The 8,328-nt window shown below is 42.6% G+C and overlaps 1 long non-coding RNA gene across 2 annotated transcripts; it reads left to right on the forward strand.

Moving 5' to 3' along the window:
• Nucleotides 1–806: 806 nt before the first annotated feature.
• On the forward strand, nucleotides 807–6,446 carry LOC133134724 (uncharacterized). 2 transcript variants are annotated; one of them, XR_009709340.1, is made up of 4 exons: nucleotides 807–1,190; nucleotides 1,451–1,507; nucleotides 1,665–1,687; nucleotides 6,318–6,446. It is a non-coding gene; the product is annotated as an uncharacterized LOC133134724 (long non-coding RNA). The 2 variants fall into 2 exon arrangements; XR_009709341.1 differs by lacking the exons at nucleotides 807–1,190; nucleotides 1,451–1,507; nucleotides 6,318–6,446 and adding an exon at nucleotides 2,863–3,180 and having other exon boundaries at nucleotides 1,517–1,687.
• Nucleotides 6,447–8,328: the final 1,882 nt, after the last annotated feature.

Raw genomic sequence — 8,328 nt, forward strand, 5'->3', positions numbered from 1 at the left:
TATCTACAAAAAATCATCAGACCCTACACCCCTGCCAGACCTCTTCGTTCAGCCTCCACAGGCCGCTTGGCACCTCCCCCTCTCCGAACCTCCACCTCACGCTCAGGACTACTGTCTGTTCTGGCTCCACGGTGGTGGAACGAACTCCCTGTTGAGGTCAGAACTGTAGAATCTCTCCCCACCTTCAAGCGCAAGCTGAAGACACACCTCTTCAAGCAGCACCTCTCCCCATCCCTCCCTACCTCCCTGTGAACCTTGTGGGTGGTTTTGAGTCCCTGTCTGTGTGCTGCACTATGCGGGTGGTTTTGAGTCCCTGTCTGTGTGCTGCACTATGTGGGTGGTTTTGAGTCCCTGTCTGTGTGCTGCACTATGTGGGTGGTTTTGAGTCCCTGTCTGTGTGCTGCACTATGCGGGTGGTTTTGAGTCCCTGTCTGTGTGCTGCACTATGCGGGTGGTTTTGAGTCCCTGTCTGTGTGCTGCACTATGTGGGTGGTTTTGAGTCCCTGTCTGTGTGCTGCACTATGCGGGTGATTTTGAGTCCCTGTCTGTGTATATATGGGAGAGGAGGGGAAGACTGAGGGGTCTGAAGAGTCTGCTGATCTTTGTTGATCCCACTCTGGGCACGGTTGCAGGAGAGGGGAAAAGATGGGTGGTGGATGCTGTAAGATGTGTCCAGCGTGTGACCAGCACATGCAGAGGAGAGCCAGGTGTGGATGAGAAGCATCAATTGTACAGTGCTTTGGATAAAGGCGCTATATAAATGCAAATGCTGTTGGAAGTTGGGGGGGGGGGCTGCAGCACTGCTAGTGTTATCTGACTCTGCTAGCGTTATCTGACTCTGCTAGCGTTATCTGACTCTGCTAGCGTTATCTGACTCTGCTAGCGCCTCAAACGTGTTACTCAGCTGGAGAGGCTGGAGAGGCTGGGTTCTGCGGGGAGGCAGATGCTGATTCTCCTGCTTTCTCCTGGACAGCAGTCCATGGTTCCATGTTGGAGGGTGTGGGACTGGAGCAGACCATGGTCTTGGGTTGAGCACCAAGTTTGAGCCTGATGGGATATGGGGAAAAGTGGCATCAGCCAACTGCATGGAGGAGGCTATCTCAGCGTTTGAGTCAATAAGCTGTTCACTTTCCTTTATTTCCTAAAGTGTTGGGATCCTGCATTCAGTCAGTCAGTGCAGCCTGTGGAAGGTGTGTGGGGGGGCATCTTGTTCTGATAAAAAATCCACTGAAGTGTTCTGCAATCCAAAGTGTGGCAATTCACAAATTTAGAAGACTATAAAAAGGTAGAAAAATAAATACATCAATAAAATAGAAAAACATGAAAGAATGAATAGAACTGCGAATGCAGTGAAAGTGAAAGTATAAAGTAGATTTATTTAATATCACAGCCCTGGGGGAAGGGAGGCAGGACTTAAGCAGACAGCCCGCTGACGTGCTGCTCATTACAGGGGAAACAGTGCTCAGAGCATCCAGCCTGTCAGCACCTGAAGGATCCAACTTACCAAGTAAGACACCATTTACTTACTACACTTTGAGTTTCATTGAGAAAGTGCAGCTAGATATCAAAGAAACTAAAAGCTATATGATTCAGTTACATGAGGCAATGATGATGTGATATTCAGCATTGAGGTCCTTAATTTGTTCTTTTTGTTTTAATAAAAGGAAGTAATCCGACTGAATCAACGGTGAGTACATTTTCTTTCCTGTTTACAGACACATAACATAATGATGAGAAGTGTACCTACTGCTTAGTTTGCCTAACAGCTGAATAGTATTTAGCGTCGTATCAAGCCTGGTTTTGAAAACCCCTGGCGAGCTATTCCACGCAGTGACCACTCTGTGTGAAAAAATACTTCATAATATCTGTGTGGAATTTATCCTTTGCCATTTTCCATTCATGCCCCATCATTTTACTAACCAAACTCACCCTGAAGAATCGCCTGTAGTTCACTTTGTTAATCGCTTTAAATTCATTAAAGATCAACAGAGGGAACTGACTGGGTGTGTCTCTGCTACGCTTTTCATGATGTGGCAGGATTTCCTGTCCTATCCCCAAGTGAACTGCTAGCAGCAAAACAAAAATAAGTGCGCAATATCGTTAATTTCAGTTTCAATTTGAGCGCATACTTCTCACATGTGGGGGCATATTGGACCTGGCACAGAGAGTGGCAGCCTGCTGTATCTCTGCTTCAGGTTCACCCGTCCAAACGGGCCCTCTGCAGCGTTCAGCTGTGTTACAGATGCTAGTTGTGCAACAGTCCTTATAGATTATTATGCACAATCTTGGTGAATACTAGATTCTGATTGGATACTAGGTGGTGATACAATCGTTCAATGTTTGGCAGGTAGTCCCGTTCAAGCCGAATCACCTTCTAAATTAGTTTCTCAATTACTTAAACACATCTGTCCACTCTGAAGTCACATTTTCAAAACAATTAGCACACAGGCTGAAACAGAAGTTGACTGACGAAAATGACAAATTTTGTTTGCAAAATGCTCTTACACTAACAAAACATTAAAAACATGCAACAAAAGCAAATATTTCCATCAAACAACACTTGTGGTTAATATAATAATATCATATTCTTTCAATCAATCATTACACAATGGACAACCAAATATAGCTCTCAATATGAACCAGTTCAACCTAAATGTGCTATATGCCTGTGCCATTTGTTGACACTTTACATAGTTATAGTATGTGCCAAATAAGGCAAGCAAACGTATCACAGTATGAATTGTATTCTTTTGTCCAGATGATTTTACTAGAGATAACAAACCCTGCTGCACTCTGCACCTGCTTTTTTTAGATGCCCTGTTGACATACTGTAAAATGAGTAAATCTCATTCTTGTGTGCAGGTCTTTCAATAAGCACCTAGACTAGACAAATTCATTATGGTACAGCTTTTGTACTGCATATAGGGTGGCCTGTAGCGTAATGGTTAAGGTAAATGACTGAGACATGCAAGGTCGATGGTTGTAATCCTGGAGTAGCCACAAGAAGATCCGCACAGCCGTTGGGCCCTTGAGCAAGGCCCTTAACCCTGCATTGCTCCAGGGGAGGATTGTCTGGATAGGAACGTCTGCAAGTGCCAATAATGTAATGTAATCTAATGCATTCTTTCTTCAAAGAACCAATAAAGAATTTCACCCAAAATCAGAAATACTCAGAAATGACTTTTTTGTACGGCATCAGATTTGTCGATGTCATGTTATAATACAATTATACAATATCTAAGTATGTACGTATATGGGCCTATAAATACTCCATATTTATATAATATATATATAATTATATAATGAGACTCAAAAGGAATTGGACAATTAAACAAAAGTCATGACTAACTACTGTGAATTCACAGTCACTCAATGATAGTCACCCACAAATCACTTTGATTATCACTGTAGGAATAAATGTTATGAATGTTGCTAGGACTCAGAACTGTACTTTCCTCTAGGGCCCTCAACTCCCTGCGTTTCAGTTGCACATTGTGTCGCTCTGGATAAGAGCGTCTGCTAAATGCCTGAAATGTAATATTATATAATATTATGTTGTAACGTTGTATGTAATACACTCAGTGAGCACTTCATTCGGTATTTATTAGACTTATTTTTTAGATTTATTAGTCTTCTGCTGCTGTAGCGAATCTGCTGAGAGGTTACCAAGCATTGTGTGTTGAGAGATGCTCTTCTGCATACCACTGGTATTTGCATTCTGGCCCTTCTTCACTGACCTCGCTCATTAACAAGATGATTTGCGTGCAAATTTTTTTTGTTTGTTTTTCGCACCATTCTCTGCAAAGAGACTGTTGTGCATGGAAATCCCAGGAGATCAGCAGTTACTGAGATATCCAAACCATCCTGACTGGCACCAACAATCATTACATTATTGGCATTTGGCAAATGCTCATATCCAGAGAGATGTACAGTTGATTAGAATAAGCAGGAGACAATCCTCTCCTGCAGCAATGCAGGGTTAATGGCACTGCGGATTTTATTGTGGCTACACTGGGGATCGAACCACTGACCTTTCGGGTTCCAGGCATGAACCTTAACCACTATACTACAGGGTCATGTACCTTAACCACTATACTACAGGGTCATGTACCTTAACCACTATACTACAGGGTCATGTACCTTAACTACTATACTACAGTCATGTACCTTAACCACTACGCTACAGTCATGTACCTTAACCACTACACTACAGTCATGTACCTTAACCACTACACTACAGTCATGTACCTTTACCACTACACTACAGGGTCATGTACCTTAACCACTACACTACAGTCATGTACCTTAACCACTACACTATAGTCATGTACCTTAACCACTATACTATAGGGTCATGTACCTTAACCACTACACAACAGTCATGTACCTTAACCACTATACTACAGGGTCATGTACCTTAACCACTATACTACAGAGTCATGTACCTTAACTACTATACTACAGTCATGTACCTTAACCACTACGCTACAGTCATGTACCTTAACCACTTCACTACAGTCATGTACCTTAACTACTACACTACAGTCATGTACCTTAACCACTACACTACAGTCATGTACCTTAACCACTACACTACAGTCATGTATCTTAACCACTACACAACAGTCATGTACCTTAACCACTACCCTACAGGGTCATGTACCTTAACCACTACACTACAGGGTCATGTACCTTAACCACTACACAACAGTCATGTACCTTAACCACTATGCTACAGTCATGTACCTTAACTACTACACTACAATCATGTACCTTAACCACTACACTATAGTCATGTACCTTAACCACTACGCTACAGTCATGTACCTTAACCACTACACTACAGGGTCATGTACCTTAACCACTACACTACAGTCATGTACCTTAACCACTACACTATAGTCATGTACCTTAACCACTATACTATAGGGTCATGTACCTTAACCACTACACAACAGTCATGTACCTTAACCACTACGCTACAGTCATGTACCTTAACCACTTCACTACAGTCATGTACCTTAACCACAACACTACAGTCATGTACCTTAACCACTACACTACAGTCATGTATCTTAACCACTACACAACAGTCATGTACCTTAACCACTACCCTACAGGGTCATGTACCTTAACCACTACACTACAGGGTCATGTACCTTAACCACTACACAACAGTCATGTACCTTAACCACTATGCTACAGTCATGTACCTTAACTACTACACTACAATCATGTACCTTAACCACTACACTACAGGGTCATGTACCTTCACCACTACGCTACAGTCATGTACCTTAACCACTACACTACAGGGTCATGTACCTTAACCACTACACTACAGTCATGTACCTTAACCACTACACTACAGTCATGTACCTTAACCACTACACGACAGTCATGTACCTTAACCACTACCCTACAGGGTCATGTACCTTAACCACTACACTACAGGGTCATGTACCTTAACCACTACGCTACAGTCATGTACCTTAACCACTACGCTACAGTCATGTACCTTAACCACTACACTACAGGCAGCCCCTTTCTGACATTTGGTCTGAAAAACAGCTGACATGACATATCTGCATGCTTTTAGTTTCCGCCACATGATTGGCTAGCTTCTCCACTGACTGCTATGCTAGCTTCTCTACTAACCTCTATGCTAGCTTCTCCACTGACCTCTATGCTAGCTTCTCCACTAACCGCTATGCTAGCTTCTCCACTTACCTCTATGCTAGCTTCTCCACTGACCCCTATGCTAGCTTCTCCACTGACCACTATGCTAGCTTCTCCACTGTCCCCTATGCTAGCTTTTCCACTGACCTCTATGCTAGCTTCTCCACTAACCCCTATGCTAGCTTCTCCACTAACCTCTATGCTAGCTTCTTCACGAACCTCTATGCTAGCTTCTCCACTAACCTCGATGCTAACCTCTACACTGTCCTCTATGCTAGCTTCTCCACTGACCTCTATGCTAGCTTCTCTACTGACCTCTATGCTAGCTTCTCCACTGTCCTCTATGCTAGCTTCTCCACTGACCGCTATGCTTGCTTCTCCACTGACCGCTATGCTAGCTTCTCCACTGACCGCTATGCTAGCTTCTCCACTAACCTCTAGGCAAGCTTCTCCACTGACCCCTATGCTAGCTTCTCTGCAAGATTCTCTCTATCCACTCATTAGATTTACATCTGCTATATTCTGCCTTCATGTCTTGAGTATGGAAAGGGGGTCTCCAGACTCCTTGTCATAATAATAATGAATAATGGGCTTATGGTCCATAATTTACTGGATGGCCTTATCATTGTTTTTTGCAGTAAGCCATCATGGGAAACAGGGCAAGTATCCTGGATGGGCATGGCTACTACGAGGCTAAAGAAATTGGCAAGGGAGCTTCTGGTAAAGTTTTCAGAGTGAAGAAAAAGGCAGATGAAAAGGAATATGTCATAAAGGCAGTCCAAAGTTCAGTAAGTGACTCAAACTGGATTTAAACTACAACATTTACAATATCTGAAAGTGGCTTCTGTTGGTTTAACATGGAGTATATGCAGCTTATGCAGCTGTGATATATACAGTGAGCACCAGATGCATTGGCATCCCTGATAAAAATGCAACATATAATAAACAACACAGATAATAATCTGTAATCAGACATATAGGACAACTATATGTATATGTATAATATATTGTATTTCAATACATTTACGTCGCTCTGGATAACAGCGTCTGCCAAATGCCAATAATGTAATGTAATGTAATTTACTTTCATGTTTCAATGTTGTTCAGTAATCTCATTATTTCTGAAAACCATAGGTGTCAACATTATTGACACTCCAAAAATAATTGTAAATAAAATCAAAGTGAAATTGGCAATACAAATACATAAATGGTTCAACATACCACTTAGCACTGTAAGGCCAATAATAAAAAAGTGAAACATATGGAATGGTTCAAACTAGCCCGGAAGAGGACGCAAGTGCAGGTTGTCCTAGCAGTGAGGGAGACCATAAAGATCATATTTTAAGAATTGAAGAGATTGGTTGCATCGTGGATCACCAAGTCTAATAAACAAACAAACATAAAATGGCACCTCCGAACCATCAAACTCTTTGGAAGGGCTCAAAGACGGTCCTCACTGAGCACAATAAACAAATCTAAGCATCTGGTTATCGGAATTATGACTAGGAGAGAGTGCTATGGTCAGATGAGCCTAAAATCAAACATTTTGGCCATACATACAGTGGGAGCAATAATTATTTGATCCCTTGCTGATTTTGTAGCTTTGCCCACTTACAGAGAATGGAACTGTGTAGAATTTTAATCCTAGGTACGTTTTAACATTGAGAGACAGAATATCACAAAATAATCCACAATAACATCATATACATTTTATAAATTTAATATCATATTTCCACATGAAATAAGTATTTGATCCATAGAACAATAGGACTTACTACTTGGTGGGGAAACATTTGTTGGCAAGCACAGAGGTCAGACGTTTGTTGTAGTTTTTCACCAGGTTTGCACAGATCTTGGGAGGGATTTTGGTCCACTCCTCTTTGCAGATCCTCTCCAAATCCTTAAGGTTCTGAGGCTGTCGCTTGGCAACTCGAAGCTTCTGCTCCCTCCACAGATTTTCGATGGGATTTAGGTCAGGACCTTAATATGCTTCTTTTTGAGCCACTCCTTTGTTGCTTTGGCCGTATGTTTTGGGTCATTGTCATGTCGGAAGACCCATCCACGACCCATATTCAGTGCTCTCACTGAAGGAAGGAGGTTGTCGCCCAAGATTTCCTGGTACATGGCCCCATTCATCCTCCCCTCGATACGGTGAAGTCGTCCTGTCCCCTTAGCTGAGAAACACCCCCAAAGCATAAGGTTTCCACCTTCATGCTTCACAGTGGGGATGTTGTTCTAGGAGTTGTACTCAGCATTTCTCTTCCTCCAAACACGGCAAGTCGAGTTGATGCCAAATAGCTCTATTTTGGTCTCATCTGACCACATTTCCTTCTCCCAAGCCTCCTCTGGATCATCCAGGTGTTCTTTGGCAAACTTCAGACGGGCCTGTACATGTGCCTTCTTCAGCAGAGGAACCTTGCGCGTGCAGCAGGATTTTAATCCTTCACGGTGTAGTGTGTTACTGATGGTTCTCTTCATGACTGTATCCCAACTGCCTTCAGGTCATTAACAAGCTCCTCCTGTGTACTACTGGGCTGATCCCTGACCTTTCTCATGATCATTGATATCCCACGAGGCGAGATCTTGCGTGGAGCCCCAGACCGAAGGAGATTGGTGGTGACTTTGTGTTTCTTCCATTTTCTAATAATT

Source organism: Conger conger, chromosome 8 (assembly GCF_963514075.1).
Source record: "Conger conger chromosome 8, fConCon1.1, whole genome shotgun sequence".
Lineage (NCBI taxonomy): Eukaryota > Metazoa > Chordata > Actinopteri > Anguilliformes > Congridae > Conger > Conger conger.